Source organism: Pseudorca crassidens, chromosome 21, assembly GCF_039906515.1.
Source record: "Pseudorca crassidens isolate mPseCra1 chromosome 21, mPseCra1.hap1, whole genome shotgun sequence".
Classification (NCBI taxonomy): Eukaryota; Metazoa; Chordata; class Mammalia; order Artiodactyla; family Delphinidae; genus Pseudorca; species Pseudorca crassidens.
Window position 1 is genome coordinate 5321985 of NC_090316.1, and position 19128 is coordinate 5341112.

The following is a 19128-nucleotide window of genomic DNA, read 5'->3' on the forward strand; positions in this document are numbered from 1 at the left end:
CCTTTTTTTCGGTTGGGGTGGAGTGGGTTTCAAACATACAGAAAAGTTGAAGAAACGATACAATGAAAACCCTTATAACTTGCACGCAGATTAAACGTTTTGCCATATGTGTACCCTCTCTCTCTTTCTCTCCCAAACTCTCTCTGCTTCTGTCTCTCTAGGTAGGTAGATTGATCAATAGATAGATGTACCGTTATATAATTTATGTTTATGTTTGGTTATGTCATTTGAAAGTAAAGCTGCAGACATTATGATAGGAGGACAGGTCATCCTACATATTCCGGCATGAGTCTTCTAAGAATAAGGACAATCTCCTATGTAACCACAGTCCTATTATCACACTTGAGAAAGCTAACAATCATTCCTGAATGGCGTTTATATACACTCCATATTTAAATTTCCTAAATTGTGTCCAGAATGTTTTTATACCTTTTATTGCCGTAGAATTGCTCGTTACATGTTCTTCAGTCTACCCACTCTTTTTTTTCCTCAGTGACCTTAACTTTTTAATTTTTTAAAATTAATTAATTTATTTATGGCTGTGTTTGGTCTTCGTTTCTGCGCGAGGGCTTTCTCTAGTTGCGGCGAGCGGGGGCCACTCTTCATCGTGGTGCGCGGGCCTCTCACTATCGCGGACTCTCTTCTTGCGGAGCACAGGCTCCAGACGCACAGGCTCAGTAATTGTGGCTCACGGGCCCAGTTGCTCCGCGGCATGTGGGATCTTCCCAGACCAGGGCTCGAACCCGTGTCCCCTGCATTGGCAGGCAGATTCTCAACTACTGCGCCACCAGGGAAGCCCGACCTTGACTTTTTGATGAGTCCAGGACTGTTATCCTGTGGAATGCTCCACAGCCTGGATTTGCCTAGATTTGTCTAACCGGCCTCTGATGTCACTTAACTTTTTCTCCCTCCCCTGTACTTCCTGTGGACTGGAGGTTAGGTTTACAGCTTTGGTAGATGCAAGTGAGACATTCTGGACAGTCCTTCATGGGGGATGTTGGGTGCTTTGTGCATCCCAGTGGGAGGCACATACACTCAGGTTGTCCCACTATTTGTGAGGCTAATGTTGATCACCTGATTAAAGGGGTGATTGTCAGGTGGCTCCATTATAAAGGTGTGTCTTCTCTTTGCAAATCACAATGAATCTGTGGATGGTACTTTGGTGCCATGAACATATGCTGTTCACTAACAATCTTTCACCTAATCGTTTCAGCATTTGTTGATGATCATTGACTGGATGAATATGTGGGACTGCAAATTGGTGATTTTAAGAAAATGATTTTTGGAGACTATATAAGTCAAGACCCTGACAAGAATTAGATACTTTCCCTTGCTTCATCCTAAACTAACACAGACAAAGCATTTTTTTTTTTTTTTTTTTGCCAGAGGACTGCTGGTAATGGCTTAAAAACCGAATAATATGTGGTGGTTGTATCCCTCTGGGAGTCTGTTCTGTAACTGATACTCTCCTGTAAACCTCAGCTTCCTTACCCTTGAGTCAGCAGAGCCTTGGCATTGTAGAAGAGAAGGCACAGGATGGTCATAAAACTGTCACAAAAGGTGCAGCGTCTGGGTTAAGAACAAAGGAGCTGCATCCTCTAGTTTATAGAGTATGTGGCTTGTGAATGTTTCCATGGTTAAATAGTCCAAAAGAGGATTTAATAATTAATAATAAAAACCCATCTATGAAGCACTCATATCCAACTTCAATGAAAGATCTGTAATTCATAATATGATGTATTTTAGTGGAACCCACAGAGCAGATGGGTCAGAACATGGTGAGCTGACTGACAGGTACACTTGGATGAATCAGCTGCGGCTCAATCCAAGCAAATTGGGGGTGGTTTGGGGGACACCTGATTACACTGAACCCACCCTGATCCTTTCCTAAGTCGAATTAAACTCTGCTCCACATTTCTTTTTCTTTTTTTTTTCAGTTGAAGTGGCTTAATTCCCATAATCAACCAGTAGTCCTGACAAACTATTGAACTAATCTGTATATTTTAGAAGAAATAATACTTATTATTAGAAATAATAGTAGTTAGAAATATGAAAATCAGATTTCTTGGCATACGTCCATTTAAAAGAATAAGAAGGACGGAAGGCTGGAAAGGTGAGGGGGGGACCAGACAGGGGAGGCTTCTCCTAAAGGGTCTGCACATTCTCCCATGGGTAGCAGGGAGCCAGTGAGTGTTTTAGAGCAAGGTGACTATATGAGGCAGGCATTGTTGAGCGATGACTGGGAACAACTTTTTGAGAAATGATAACGGCTAGTTTGCAGGCATCCAATAAGTGCCAGGCTGTGTGCAGACCCAGTGGATATTCTCTCTCAGCCCCACAGCCAGTCTGCAGAGTGAACACCGTCCCCGTTTACAAATGAGGAAACTGCTCAGAGAGCGTGTATCTTTTTTTTTTTTTTTTGCGGTACGCGGGCCTCTCACTGTTGTGGCCTCTCCCGTTGCGGAGCACAGGCTCTGGACGCACAGGCTCAGCGGCCATGGCTCACGGGCCTAGCCACTCCGTGGCATGTGGGATCCTCCCGGACCGGGGCACGAACCGGTGTCCCCTGCATCGGCAGGCGGACTCTCAACCACTGCGCCACCAGGGAAGCCCAGAGAGCGTGTATCTTGCCCAAGGCCATGCTGCTGGCAAATTGTGGAACTAAGATTCAAAACAAGTGTGTTGACTCTGAAGCTGGTTGCTTTCCTCTGCCCCAGGCGGTGACTGTGGAGAAAGCATGGGCCCGGCCAGCAATGCAGAGACCTGTCTTCTGTGCAAAGGAGAGTGCGGGCTGCGTGCGTCCAGGGCCCGGGGCCTGGGGCTGGGGGGTTTCTGCCCTATTTCCAAGGTTAGTGCTGACACCAGGGGATTCTCCTCCACGTGCTCCATTGCAAAAGTTGCCTTGCCCTCACTCTAACCCTCTGAAGGCTGGGCAAAGGAATGAAGAAGTAGGACACAAGATAGACGTAAGATGCGAATTCAGGACTGAGGTATTTGCCTGTGACTCTCAAATGTGTCACTTTACAGTTTTTCTACTCTCACTTCCTTCTTACCTATCCAACCGCCATCGCTGTTGGAAATGTACCTAGTCGACCACCAGTGCCACTAGAAGCAGGGATAGGACAGGTGCACACGAGGGACAGAAATGGGAAGAGGAAGAAACCTGGGCAGGGGGACAGTTGATCATGTTTTCTGGACTCAGAATACAGCTGGATTCAGAATATATAAAGAATATCTCTTTAGAGGTGATTTAAGGATTGAAATGGGATTAGTGACCATTTCTGGGTACAGGTGCATAACCACATTCCTGGCGTTTCTCAAACTTAAATGTACATATGAATCACCTGGGATCTTATTAGAATCAATATTCTGATTTAGCAGGTCCAGGGAGGGGCTTGGGGCTCCAGTCCAAGTTCATACCTGGCTAAACAGGAGCCAGATTTCTGTAAAAGACAAACCTCTGTAAAGTGGCCACAGAGGTCTTGGTGTGAAGCCAATGTGAAGAACCAAATAAAAGTTATTTGGATAAATGATACACTTTGATGTTAATTATTTAATTCACCCAGTGTCCGCTGAGGTACCCACCAAACACCTGGCAGATATAGAAGACAAAATTCCTGAGAATTACGCTCAATTTCAGAGCCTGGACTCAAAAAAGAGCCCAAGTGTCCAGCAGCTAAGCAACCGCGTAGACAGGGCCCAGGAAGGAGCTGTGTGGGAATCTCTGGAATTCTTGCTCTATGGCCTCGGGCACCACAGCCTGCTGCCAGGACTGGGCTCCAGGTGGGCCCCGGCCAGGGTGATGCCACAGAGCAGGAGACCCTCAGCCACAGAGGCACGCCCTCCCCCCAGGGCACTGGATTCCCCTGGCTCCCTGCCAGCCACCTGGGATGCTCCAGCCTGACCAATGGGGTGACCGGCCAGCGCCCCTTCTTAAGATCCCCTCCCTGCACTACCCACGGTTTAAATCTCTTCCAACTCTGAGAAATCTTGGCATCCTTTCCCCGCTGGCAGGGGAGGCCACAGGGGTGGGACAAGGGAAGTGGGTCCTCAGGGCTGGGACCCACAAGGGGCAGCGTGGAGAGAGCCAGGGGTCTGGCACCAAACACGTCTGCCGCTCAGGGGAGGCAGTGACTTTTGGGCAAGGGTTCCCGTCACAGAACGGGCTTAATAATGCCGACCTCACTGTGTTTTGCGAGAATGAACCTGAGATTGTTTATGTAGACTATCTGGAAGTGTGCTGAGCACAGACGCCTCGGGCCTGCTTGTCCTCTCCCCACGGCCCTGAGGATGGAGCCCCCCTGAGCTGCCTGCGGCTTCTCGGGCCTCCTATCTGGCTCCCGTTCCCTCCAGTCTAATCACATTCCTGGGTTGTGGCAGCCTGACATCCTGTGCAGTGCTGACCGCAGGGCCTTTGCTCTGCCACATGCCTCCCTTTTCCAGCCAAGCTGCCCCCAGCCCAGCCCACATTGTAGCTTCAACTCTTCGGTCAGCTCAACCCTGCAAGATCTCCTTCACAAGGCCTGCTCGGTCCTGATGTCTCCTCAGTAAAAGTGCCGACTCCCCTCTGAGCCTCCCCACACTGGGTGGTCACATCTAGCTTGTGCGCCACCCTTTGGGGCAGGATCGGCAAACCGCAGCCCACGGGCCAAATCCAGCTCGCCCCCCGGCTTGGTCCATAAAGTTGTATCAGAACCTAGCCACACTCCTGTGTGGACCATGTGGCTGCTTTCATGCTGCCGTGACAGTGTTGCATAGTCACCGTGGAGACCCTATGGCCCTGGACCATTTGGCACGTTGCAGAGAAATCTGCCAGCATCTTCTCTAGTACATCCTTGTCTCCTCTCTCTAGACTGTCAGCTACCTGAGGGCAGGGCGAGTGTCACCTGCCTTTGTATCCCCAGCACGTCGCACCCTGCCTGGCACGTAGCAAGATTCTAGCCAATGTCTGAGAGATGGAAGAGTGAACACATAAGTACTGGAATTGAGAGTCTCTGTCTTCCTTATCCCTCCGTGGAGTGGGGACCCATCGTGTGGCTTGAAAGTAGAGGCAGAGGATTTTTTGTTATTTATTTATTTATTTATTTATTTTGGGCTGCATTGGGTCTTCCTTGCTGCGCGCGGGCTTTCTCTAGTTGCGGCGAGTGGAGGCTACTCTTCGTTGTGGTGCGTGGGCTTCTCATTGTGGTGGCTTCTCTTGTCGTGGAGCACAGGCTCTAGGCACGCGGGCTCAGTAGTTGTGGCACACGGGCTCAGTAGCCGTGGCTCATGGGCTCTAGAGCGCAAGGTCAGTAGCTGTGTCGCACAGGCTTAGTTGTTCCGCAGCATGTGGGATCTTCCGGGACCAGGGCTCAAACCCATGTCCCCTGCATTGGCAGGCAGATTCTTAACCACTGCACCACCAGGGAAGCCTGAGGCAAAGGATTTTTGTGTTTGAGATGAAGTCTCCTGGACCCCAGCGAGCATATCCAAATGAAATGGTGACATAAAGTAGCTTATCTGGATGACAAAAACTCCATCTCTGCCTGTGCTTCTGAGGATGCTCCCAGGATGCCCTGGGACTGCAAAACAGAGTCCCTGGACAGGAGGACAGCAGGGAAGCTGGGCGGGAGCTCTGCTTCCGTCCGAGGAAGAGTCCACAGTCAGATTTTGTAAAGAGGGAAAACTGGAGATCAGATCAGCCTGTTGTGAAGTGGTAATGGCTTCACGCATGAAGTTGCCCTGGGCTGTCTATGCCTACTTCCGGGGAGGGTCGTATCTGAGCCTTTCTCCAGATGGGCAGCATCCTCACCCTGTAGCCATATTTAACTTTGTCTGAGTCATTTCTTTGGAGTGGCAAGGTGGATTTCGTGGTGTTCTAGAGAGAGCCCTGGACTAGGTCAAGGAGCACTGGGGACCCAGTCCTACCACCACTGGTTCAGAGACATGAAAGTGTGGAGTGTAGGCTAAGTCAAGTGGAATCCAGGGCTGCTTCTAGTTCCATAATTCTGCAAATCCGATTTATTTTCCCTTTGGTTTGGGAGTACAAGAGTCCCTTTCCGTCCATGGGACTACGGTGCCAGGGTCTCAGTGCAGACGGGCACTGGTGTGTGATCTCCGAGGCAGCGTGCTGGCCAATGCTCCTGTCTTCCTGCACCCTCTCTGCTTCTCTGCAGGCCATAGTGATAGACACACGACCCAGGCTGGGCCTGTCCCCAGGATCTTTCTGTGGTGACAGGCTATAAGGACTGTCTGCGTCCCCTGGACGTGTGGCACGCCAGTCTGAGAGGCCCTGTCACACAGAGAGAAGGGGAGAGACAGTGAGCAAAGACCAGTGTCTGCTGCCCGACAGGCCAGTTTACCGGCTACTTGTGCCAATAAATCTCCTCTGTGCTCAAGGCTGCGCACGGGACCAGACCTCCTGAGCACACAGCAGAGTCCACAGTGTTTCAGGCAGCTCAGGCCCCACGGGGCCCCCTCCCCGATGCCCTTACTGCTCTCTCTGGGGGAGTCTTCGCTGGGCGGTGCTGCGTTGTGGCTGTACAGGGGTACTCTGGAGTCAGGCTGGACTAAATCCTGGTTTGTCACTTACTAGTTGTGTGACATGCAGCGCTTGGTGCCTCTGTTTTCTCATCTACAAAATGGGCGCGATCACAGCACCTCCCTCACAGGGCTGAACACGTGTGAAGGGCCTGACCATGGAGGTGCCGTGTAAGACATGGCTGTTAATATTCTCCCCGGGAACTCAGGCTATCTCTGTCGCAACCGAGGAAGTTTAGAGCCTTGATGGAAACCCGTGCTCCCTTCGGCGTGGCAGGGCGGGAGTGCGTGCATCAGCAATTGTGTTTAACTTTTTGTCCAACCTCAGCCAGATAGGACCACTTCAGATGCATTTTTGTTTATTGCTTTACCTTGAGTCACTTACAGGAATTCGGCAGTTGGGCACAATTTCCTGTTTAGGACACGCAGAGTGCTTAAGGGAAATGGTGCGGATTAGCCATTCCAGCCCTCCGTCCCCTGTGCCGTCTACCCCCTGCACAGCTGGATGACCCCAGGGTGGCCTGAGAAAGATCCAGGAGCTGGGTAGCCAGGTGGGGTGTGCAGAGGTAGCTGCACTGCCCTCTGCGCCTGCCCTGCCCCCACCTTCCTTTCTGACCTGTACCCTTTATGAAGGTATTTCATAGGGAGTCATAACTGAACTCATTTTTGCATAGCAAGGTCTCACCAATAATATTGGTGGGTGAATTTCATTCCCATTTTACAGATGAGGAAACTGGTCCAAGAGCTTAAGTGGCACCTGGTGAATGGCCTGGGGCCTAGTTTGATCTCTGGACCGTGTCTGCTAATAGAGACAGTCAGAGACCCTCTGGGCAGGTGTGTTCCAGGTGTGAGCCTGTCCGTCCCACCTGCCTCCTGCTGCTTCTCTCAGGGAGAAAGTGCCAGGCGGGGCTGCCCCGCCCCCCCAGGTGGAACACATCCTGGCTGGCAGAGCACGGTTGGGGGACCCATCACTACCACCATCACCACCACCACCAAAGCGGGACTCCCAGCCCAGCGGGAGGTCAGGCTACGGGGCCAAGTTTAATGACGCTGGCAAGGGCACGCCTTTGGCATCTCTGGGGATGGAGAAAGAGTGACCCGTCCCAGGCCTGGCAGGGTGGAGGCAGGTGGGCAAGGCAAAGTCGTGTGGCAGCCTCAGCTTTTTGGCATCCATGCCCTCTTCCTGACCGGGAGGCTGGGGCCACTTCAGACCCAGGGGATTCCTGGGAGCCAAGAGGCCCGGGAGGAGACATGGGCAGTCACAGGATGCGGGGAAGCAGTCTTCTGTTCCCATCCGTGTGGGATAGGAGGAAACACAACACACAGTCTCAGGAACGTTCCATGGCGACAAGAGCCAGCTGAGCGGCTCTGCCTTGAGGACGTGGAAAGCGCCAGGTGGCATTGGTTCCAGGGAGCCACTTGGTGGGCACACCTACCACAAGAGCATCCCTCTAGCCAGCACGTCGGCTTCTGATGTGGTGTGGGTTCTGCTGGGGGCACGACAGACAAAAACATCAGCAAACTTAATCCTCGCTTGAGTTGCCGCCTATAGGCGGCTGCTGTGGACTCTCTGCCTGCCCACTGGCAGGTGGCCGGAGCCCTCTGCTGTGTACTGTCCTGGCTGAGCCCAGATTCTATTTCGGTTGACCTCGCTGGGCTTCCTCCGGTACCAGTGAACAATTCTGTGGCCACAGGCAAGTCCTCTCTGGGCCTCTGTCTGCTGCTCTGCAAATTGGATCTAACACCATCTCTGTCTTGCTGCTAGGCGATCACATTTGTGAACAGAAGTGATCACGTACCTGAAAGAGCTTTGTAAGAGACAAGGCACTGTATAAAATTAGTTATTATCACAATCCCGTGTTGTCTGCAAGGCCGGCTCACCCTGGAAGCATTTGGCACCTCCCTGTTTGAGCCTCCTTCCTCCCTCTGTCTCTTCTCCAAACACTCAGCATCCCCTGGGTACCACAGCCAGGAGCGGTGAGGTGGGGGACCACACTGCTGACACCACCCTGCAGGAGTAGCTTCTCCTTTCCTTCAGGGCTCAGATTACCTTTCATTTGCCAGCAAGGTTAGGGTTAGGGAAGGTGTCTTCCCTCCCAGCTTCATGCTGCCCCATAGCCGTCCCCATTCCCCACCTCACAGTCCCCAAGTCTCCTCTCCTCTTCAGCTCCACCTATCCCAACCCCTGACTCCTTTGCCCTCTACCAGCTTGGACCCAACAGCCCATTAACACGGTGCCCACGAATGTGCTAGAAACTCTTACGCTCTTATTCTAACTCCAAGCTTGGACCTGACCATCTCAACACTCCCTCGGAGGGGCTCACTTACTCCCTTGGTTTCAAATATTATTTCTTCAGCTACAATCTCTCCTCTCCTGTGAACCCTTTGGCGGGGGGGGTGTTTTTTTAAAGTTGGCATCAGAATGCTTGGTAACCTGATTATTTCTCTTTTTAAAAGTTTTTAATTTTTAAAAATTCTTTATTTTTTTTGTTGACGTGTAGTTGATTTACGATGCTGTGTTAATTTCTGCTGTACAGCAAAGGGATTCAGTTATACATATATATACATTCTTTTTCGTATTCTTTTCCATTACGGTTTATCACAGGATATTGAATATAGTTCCCTGTGCTATACAGTAAGACCTTGTTGTGTATCCATTCTCTATATAATAGTTTGCATCTGCTAATCCCAAACTCCCAATCCATCCTTCTGCCACACCCGCCTCCCCCTTGGCATCCACAAGTCTGTTCTCTATGTCTGTGAGTCTGTTTCTGTTTCATAGATAAGTTCATTTGTGTCATATTTTAGATTCCACATATAAGTGACATCAGTGTCTGACTTACTTCACTTATTATGAGAATCTCTAGGTCCATCCGTGTTGCTGCAAATGGCATTATTTCATTCTTTTGTTGGCTGAGTAACATTCCATCGTATATGTGTGCCACATCTTCGTTACCCATTCCTCTGTTGATGGACATTTATAACCTGATTATTTCTTCACTTTCCAAAGTAATTTCCCTATTAGCCCAAACACATCAGCTAGTACCTTGAGAATGGGTGGGTCTCTGCCCTTGACCAGTTGCAGTTGTGATGTGATGACAGGTAGGTGGATTGGTGCTCACAAAGGTCTTTCTTTCGAATTGGAGGATAGGTCAGATTATTCCAATCAACAAGTGCATGTTCAGTGTTCGGTGTTCTGGCAGCTTCCCTCAATTTCTAATAAAAGCTGTGGACTGAGCCATGCCTGAACCACACAGTGAATAGGACAAGCGACATTTGGGATGTGATTAAAGCCATCAATCTAAAATCAAACAGGAAACCCTGTACCCCACTGATAAAGGGGAGCTGGGGAAAAAAATCTGATGTCAGGTTTGTTGGGATTGGTGCAAACGCCTCACAGGGGAAAGAAATGTACAGTCAGTCAGGATGAGTTAAAAGAGCATCTCCTAGAAAACACATCACTTCCCTGGGGTGGAGGAGACGGGCGCTGGAGGCCCCACCAGAGCTGAATTCACCAGGCAAAAATGTTCGACTCAGGAAGAGGCCGTGGGCAGGGAATCCTATGACGCTGCAGCGGGAGGGGTCCAGCGGAAACAGAGTGTTCCTGTCACCCTGGACACATGCAGTTCCCCCACGATGATCAGATCTGACGTGGACTGCCTCGCCCATGTAACTGTGTCGTGTGAGTGCGTGGGAGGTGAGGAGGGCATTGGCCCCCTCTGCGGGCCTGTCCCAGAATCACAAGGACCCGACACTGTGGGGTCAGCTCGTGGGCAGATCCATATCCACTTAGTTTGGTTATAGCTGCTGTAGTTATTTCCAAACAAAAAGGAAATGACCAGAAAGGCTGAAAGGAAACAAATCAAATGTAGGCTTCCAAGGAGGCCTCAGGCTTGGGTGGCGCTGGATATAGTAGGACAAGTCACCGCCGAGCATCACCTACCTACACAGCGCCTCCAACGGTCACTTCTGAGTGTCCTCAGGTTTAAAGTTAAGCTCCTTTAGGTAAACTTAATGGACCACAGACACCCTTACAATCCTAAGAGGCTGATAGAATCCTTACAGATATGGATTAGATGGGATAGATGTGCATATAAGTAGAAGGCAGTGGATGGTTTCCCAGACCAGTTAATCTCTGCCAAAAAACCATAAAAACTGGATTCTTAGTGTCATTTGAGGAAAATATTCAAATGTTAGAGATTACTACAGGTCAACTGAAATCAACTGATAAAACATAGGCTTTATATCCATCTCTTTCAGATGTAATCTTGCCGTATTTAAAATCAATTTAAAAAGTAATCTTAGAGGGCTTCCCATGGCTCACGGGCCCAGCCGCTCCGCGGCATGTGGGATCTTCCCAGACCGGGGCACAAACCCGTGTCCCCTGCATCGGCAGGTGGACTCTCAACCACTGCGCCACCAGGGAAACCCCCCTCTTTTTTTTTAAATTAAAGTAGGGTTGATGTACAGTGGTGGGTTAGTTTCTGCTGTACATCAAAGTGACTCAATTATACATATACATACATTCTTTTGTGTATTCTTTTCCAGTATGGCTTATCACAGGATACTGAATATAGTTCCCTGTGCTCTACAGTAGGACCTTGTTGTTTAACCATTCTCTATATAATAGTTTGCATCTGCTAATCCCAAACTCCCAGTCCATCCCCCCCACCTGCCTCCCCCTTGGCAACCACAAGTCTGTCCTCTATGTCTGTGACTCTGTTTCTGTTTCATAGGTAAGTTCATTTGTGTCATATTTTAGATTCCACGTATAAGTGATATCATGGTATTTTCTTTCTCTTTCTGATGGGACAGAAAGTTCTGTTTTAGAGAATCAAGAGGCTAACCTGAGCAAGTCGATTCCCTCCAGGAAGGAACTGATTAAACAAGAGATGTATTCTAGGAGTGTTTGAACACATTCATGGGTAACTCCATAACCTTCCATAACAGATTAAGGAAAATTCCTAACCCTCTGGCACACAAGCCTGCCTCCTCTTGACCAGGCCCGCCCTTCCATTGCCCGAGTCAGAGAGAAACGGCTGGTCGCACTCAGACTAGCCTGGATCCAGTGCAAAGTCTGTAAGTCTCTTTTTATTAAAACAATTTCAAAGTATTAAAAAAAATGCATCAAAAATTACAGCACTCCAGGGACTTCCCTGGTGGCGCAGTGGTTAAGAATCCGCCTGCCAATGCAGGGGACATGGGTTCGATCCCTCGTCCGGGAAGATCCCACATGCTGCGGAGCAACTAAGCCCGTGCGCCACAACTACTGAGCCTGTGCTGTAAAGCCCGCGAGCCACAACTGCTGAGCCCATGTGCCACAACTACTGAAGACCGCGTGCCTAGAGGCCATGCTCCACAACAAGAGAAGCCACGGCAATGGGAAGCCTGCACACCACAATGAGGAGTGACCCCTACTCGCCGCAACCAGAGAAAAGCTCGTGCTCAGCAAGGCAGACCCAGCACAGCCAAAAATAAAATAAATAAAGATTAAAAAAAAAAAAGAATCCACCTGCCAATGCAGGGGCACAAGTTTGAGCCCTGGTCCAGAAAGATCCCACATGCTTCAGAGCAACTAAGCCCGTGCGCCACAACTACTGAGCCTGTATTCTACAGCCCACAAGCCACAACTACTGAGCCCATGTGCCACAACTACTGAAGCCCGCACTCCTAGAGCCCGTGCTCCACAACAAGAGAAGCCACTGCAATGAGAAGCCAGTGCACCGCAACAATGAGTAGCCCCTGCTCACCGCAAGAGAAAGCCTGCACATAATGAAGACCCAACACAGCCAAAAATAAATAAATTAATAATAATAACAACAGCACTCCATAATGAGAACCTGCTGTATAGCACAGGGAACTCCACTTCGCTGTACAGCAGAAACGAACACAGCATTGTAAAACAAATATACCTCAATTAAAAAAAAATTAAAAAATTAAAAATAATAATAATGCTTCAATTTTGGCTCATTCATTGTGACAAATGTACCATACTAATTTAATATGCTAATAGGAACAGTAGGTGCAGGGAATATTATACATTCTCATTTTTTCTGTAAATTTAACACTGTTCTAAAAATAAAGTTTATTTTTTAAAATGTAAAAAGAAAGAAATAACAGCACTCCACTTTTGATCTTTTCCCAATCTTTATTACACTCATATGTGGTGCTTACATAGTTTATATCATAGTTCATATACAAATTTGTTTTCTACTTTTTCGGGTAAGGTAATTTATGATTGATTTTGATATTCTATACAATTACACTATAGTCATGATAATGGCTACACAGTGTTGCATTATACTGACATATTATATAGGACTCTTCCCCTATTTTTGGACATATATCATTTTCAGTGTTTAGATAGTCAGGATAATATCTTGTACATATTGTTTTCTTGTATGGGAATTTAAATTTTTTATTTCATTGGGCTAAATATTCAGAAGTAGAATTAGTACTCCAAGAGAATAACTCAGTTTTTACCTATTTATTTTGAAGTAATTTCAAACTTACAGAAAAGTTGCAAGAGTAGGTCAAAGAACTTGCAACCTGGTGAATGATTCTTAACAAGAGCAACCATTTTTAAGGGCACTTTCCAGGCATTGGGCCTGTCCTATTCAGCAGGTCACCAGGACAGCTGACCAATGTGAGAGCCTGGTCTGGATGATGGCATAGAAAGGACACATCCAATGATACCGTGTCAAATCCATTGTGATTTTTGCCCCATCCCTGAAAAACCAGATGGCTACCCAAATTAAACCTTCTTAGGGATAGCCTCATCCACCAGAGGGCAGACAGCAGAAGCAAGAAGAACTACAATCCTGCAGACTGTGAAACAAAAACCACATTCACAGAAAGATAGACAAAATGAAAAGGCAGAGGACTATGTACCAGATGAAGGAACAAGATAAACCCCAGAAAAACAACTAAATAAAGTGGAGATAGGCAAGCTTCCTGAAAAAGAATTAAAAATAATGATAGTGAAGATGATCTAGGACCTCGGAAAAAGAATGGAGGCAAAGATCGAGATGATGCAAGAAATGTTTAACAAAGACCTAGAAGAATTAAAGAACAAACAAACAGAGATGAACAATACAATAACTGAAATGAAAACTACACTAGAGGGAATCAATAGCAGAATAAGTGAGGCAGAGAATGGATAAGTGACCTGGAAGACAGAATGGTGGAATTCACTGCCGCAGAACAGGATAAAGAAAAAAGAATGAAAAGAAATGAAGACTGCCTAAGAGACCTCTGGGACAACATTAAACACACCAACATTTGCGTTATAGGGGTACCAGAAGGAGAAGAGTGAGAGAAAGGACCTGAGAAAATATTTGAAGAGATTATAGTCAAAAACTTCCCTAACATGGGAAAGGAAATAGCCACCCAAGTCCAGGAAGCACAGAGAGTCCCAGGCAGGATAAACCCAAGGAGAAACATGCCTAGACACATAGTAATCAAAATGACAAAAATTAAAGACAAATTATTAAAAGCAAAAAGGGAAAAGCGACAAATAACATACAAGGGAACTCCCATAAGGTTAACAGCTGATTTCTCAGCAGAAACTCTACAAGCCAGAAGGGAGTGGCACAGTATATTTAAAGTGGTGAAAGAGAAGAACCTACAGCCAAGATTACTCTACCCGGGAGGATCTCATTCAGATTCGATAGAGAAATCAAAAGCTTTACAGACAAGCAAAATCTAAGAGAATTCAGCACCACCAAACCAGCTCTACAACAAATGCTAAAGGAACTGCTCTAAGTGGGAAATACAAGAGAAGAAAAGGACCTACAAAAATAAACCCCAAACAATTAAGAAAATGGTAATAGGAACATACATATCGATAATTAACTTAAGTGTGAATGGATTAAATGCTCCAACCAAAAGACACAGACTTGTTGAATGGATACAAAAACAAGACCAATCTATATGCTGTCTACAAGACACCCACTTCAGACCTAAGGACACATACAGACTGAGAGAGAGGGGATGGAAAAAGATATTCCATGCAGATGGAAATCAAAAGAAAGCTGGAGAAGCAATACTCGTATCAGATAAAATAGACTTTAAAATAAAGAATGTTACAAGAGACAAGGAAGGACACTAAATAATGATCAAGGGATCAATCCAAGAAGAAGATAGAAAAATTATAAATATATATGCACCCAATATAGGAGCACCTCAATACATAAGTCAAATGCTCACAGCTATAAAAGAGGAAATCGACAGTGACACAATAATAGTGGGGGACTTTAACACCTCACTTACACCAATGGACAGATCATCCAGACAGAAAATTAATAAGGAAACATAAGCTTTAAATGACACAACAGACCAGATAGATTTAACTGATATCTATAGGATATTCCATCAAAAAACAGCAGATTACACTTTCTTCTCAAGTGCACACGGAACATTCTCCAGGATATCTTGAGTCACAAATCAAGCCTTGGTAAATTTAAGAAAATTGAAATCATATCGAGCATCTTTTCTGACCAAAACACTATGAGATTAGAAATCAATTACAGGGGGAAAAATGTAAAAAACACAAGCACGTGGAGGCTAAGCAATATGCTACTAAATAACCAAGAGAGGGCTTCCCTGGTGGCACAGTGGTTAAGAATCCGCCTGCCAAGTCAGGGGACACGGGTTTGAGCCCTGGGCCAGGAAGATCTCACATGCTGCAGAGCAATGAAGCCCGTGCGCCACAACTACTGAGCCTGCACTCAAGAGCCCGCGAGCCACAACTACTGAGCCCATGTGCCACAACTACTGAAGCCCGTGCGCCTAGAGCCTGTTCTCTGCAACAAGAAGCCACCGCATGAGTAGCCCTGGCTCGCCGTGACCAGAGGAATGCCCGCACACAGCAACAAATACCCAAAACAGCCAAAAATAAAATAAATAAAAATTTAAAAAAATAACCAAGAGACCACTGAAGAAATCAAAGAAGAAATCAAAAAGTACCTAGAAACAAATGACAATGAAAACATGACAACCCAAAGCCTATGGGATGCAGCAAAAGCAGTTCTAAGAGGGAAGTTTATAGCAATACAATCCTACCTCAAGAAACAAGAAAAATCTCAAATAAACAGCCTAACTTTACACCTAAAGGAACAAGAGGAAGAAGAACAATCAAAACCCAAAGTTAGTAGAAGGAAAGAAATCATAAAGATCAGAGCAGAAATAAATGAAATAGAAACAAAAAAAAAGTAGCAAAGATCAATAAAACTAAAAGCTGGTTCTTTGAGAAGATAAACAAAATTGATGAACCCTTAGCCAGACTCATCAAGAAAAAGAAGGAGAGGACTCAAATCAATAAAATTAGAAATGAAAAAGAAGTTACAACAGACACCACAGAAATACAGAGCATCATAAGAGACTACTACAAGCAACTCTATGCCCATAAAATGGACAACCTAGAAGAAATGGACAATTCTTAGAAAGGTATAACCTTCCAAGACTGAACCAGGAAGATAGAAAATATGAACAGACCAATCACAAGTAATGAAATTGAAACTATGATTAAAAATCTGCTAAGAAACAAAAGTCCAAGACCAGATGGCTTCACAGGGGAATTCTATCAAACATTTAGAGAAGAGCTAACACCCATCCTTCTCAAACTCTTCCAAAAAATTGCAGAGGAAGGAACCCCCCCAAATTCATTCTACGAGGTCACCATCACCTTGATACCAAAAGCAGACAAAGATACTACAAAAAAAGAAAATTGCACACCATGCAAAAATCCTCAACAAAATACTTGCAAACAGAATCCAACAACACATTAAAAGGATCATATGCCATGATCAAGTGGGACTTATCCCAGAGATGCAAGGATTCTTCAATATATGCAAATCAATCAATATGATACACTATATTAACAATTGAAGAATAAAAACCATATTTTTTATGCTTCTGATCATCTCAATAGATGCAGAAAAAGCTTTTGACAAAATTCAACACCGATTTATGATAAAAACTCTCCAGAAAGTAGGTATAGAGGGAACCTACCTCAACATAATAAAGGCCATATATGACAAACCCATAGCAAACGCCATTCGCAATGGTGAAAAACTGAAAGCATTTCCTCTAAGATCAGGAACAAGACAAGAATGTGCACTCTCACCACTATTATTCAACATAGTTTTGGAAGTCCTAGCCACCGCAATCAGAGAAGAAAAAGAAATAAAAGGAATGCAAATTGGAAAAGAAGAAGTAAAACTGTCACTGTTTGCAGATGACATGATACTATACATAGAGAATCCTAAAGATGCTACCAGAAAACTACTGGAGCTAGTCAATGAATTTGGTAAAGTAGCAGGATACAAAATTAATGCACAGAAATCTCTTGCATTTCTATACACTAATGATGAAAAATCTGAAAGCAAAATTAAGGAAACACTCCCATTTACCATTGCAACAAAAAGAATAAAATACCTAGGAATAAACCTACTTAGGGAGACAAAAGACCTGTATGCAGAAAACTATAAGACACTGATAAAAGAAATGAAAGATGACACAAACAGATGGAGAGATATACCATGTTCTTGGACTGGATGAATCAACATTGTGAAAATGACTATACTACCCAAAGCAATCTACAGATTCACTGCAATCCCTATCAAATGACCAATGGCATTTTTTACAGAAACAGAACAAAAAATCTTCAAATTTGTATGGAGACACAAAAGACCCCGAATAGCCAAAGCAATCTTGAGGGAAAAAAATGGAGCTGGAGGAATCAGACTCCTTAACTTCAGACTATACCACAAAGCTACAGTAATCAAGACAATATGGTACTGGCACAAAGACAGAAATATAGATCAATGGAACAGGATAGAAAGCCCAGAGGTAAACCCACGCACCCATGGTCAACTAATCTATGACAAAAGAGGCAAGAATATACAGTAGAAAAAAGACAGTCTCTTTAATAAGTGGTGCTGGGAAAACTGGACAGCTACGTGTAAAAGAATGAAATTAGAACACTTCCTAACACCATACACAAAAATAAACTCAAAATGGATTAAAGACCTAAATTTAATACCGGACACTATAAAAATCTTAGTGGAAAACATAGGAAGAACACTCTTTGACATAAATCACAGCAAGATCTTTTTTGACCCATCTCCTAGAGTAATGGAAATAAAAAGAAAAATAAACAAATGGAACCTAATGAAACTTAAAAGCTTTATACAGCAAAGGAAACTATAAACAAGAGGAAAGGACAACTCTCAGAATGGGAGAAAATATTTACAAGCGAATCAACGGACAAAGCCTTAATCTCCAAAATATATAAACAGCTCATGCAGCTCAATATTAAAAGAACAAACAACCCAATCAAAAAACAGGTAGAAGACCTAAATAGACATTTCTCCAAAGAAGACATACAGATGGCCAAGAGGCACATGATAAGCTGCTCAACATCACTAATTATTAGAGAAATGCAAATCAAAACTACAATGAGGTATCACCTCACACCGGTTAGAATGGCATCATCAGAAAATCTACAAACAACAAATGCTGGAGAGGGTGTGAGGAAAGGGAACCCTCTTGCACTGTTGGTGGCAATGTAAATTGTTAGTGTCACTATGGAGAACAGTATGGAGGTTCCTCAAAAAACTAAAAATAGAATTACCATATGACCCAGCAATCCCGCTACTGGGGATATACCCAGAGAAAACCATAATTCAAAAAGACACTTGCACCCCAATGTCCATTGCAGCACTATTTACAATACCCAGGTCATGGAAGCAACCTAAATGCCTATTGACAGACGAAGGGATAAAGAAGAAGTGGTACATATATATAATGGAATATTACTCAGCCATAAAAAGGAACAAAACTGGGTCATTTGTAGTGACGCGGATGGACCTAGAGACTGTCATACAGAGTGAAGTAAGTCAGAAAGAGAAAAACAAATATCATATATTAACGCATATATGTGGAATCTAGAAAAAATGGTACAGATGAACCAGTTTGCAAGGCAGAAATAGAGACACAGATGGAGAGAACAAATGTATGGACACCATGGGGGAAGTGGGGTGGTGGTGGTGGTGGTATGAATTGGGAGATTGGGACTGACATGTATACACTAATATGTATAAAATAGATTAATAAGAACCTGCTGTATTAAAAAAAAAAAAACTTCTTAGATTGTACACAACATCTCTGTCTTCTGGTGCCAGACCACCTTGTCATAAGCCTCTTGTCTGTCTCTCTTTTCTTTGAGTTTCCAGACATCACATCATTTCTTACTCAGCTGATTGGGGTCTCAGTGAGGTCCTTGTTTTTGTGCCCATCCCTGGATCCACTTGGGTGGTAAGGGGTTGGGGGCTGGTGTCTCATGATGCTGCAGAGGAGGGGGCCACAGCAGAAACAGCATCTGCTGGGAAAGCCCTGGAGGAATTCTGTAGGAATACTTCCTTCCAGTTTCCCTCTGCCCAGTTGGTCTCCGTGTTATCTGGGCCTGGGCTTCATCTCTCTTCCTTGAAAGCAAAGGCCTTTGATACAATTTTCTCAGGATGTGATTTCACCAAAATTTATTTTCATTTCTTCATTTTTTTTCCCACAGGAATCTTGTGACTAAAATCAATGCTCCCATTGTCATCA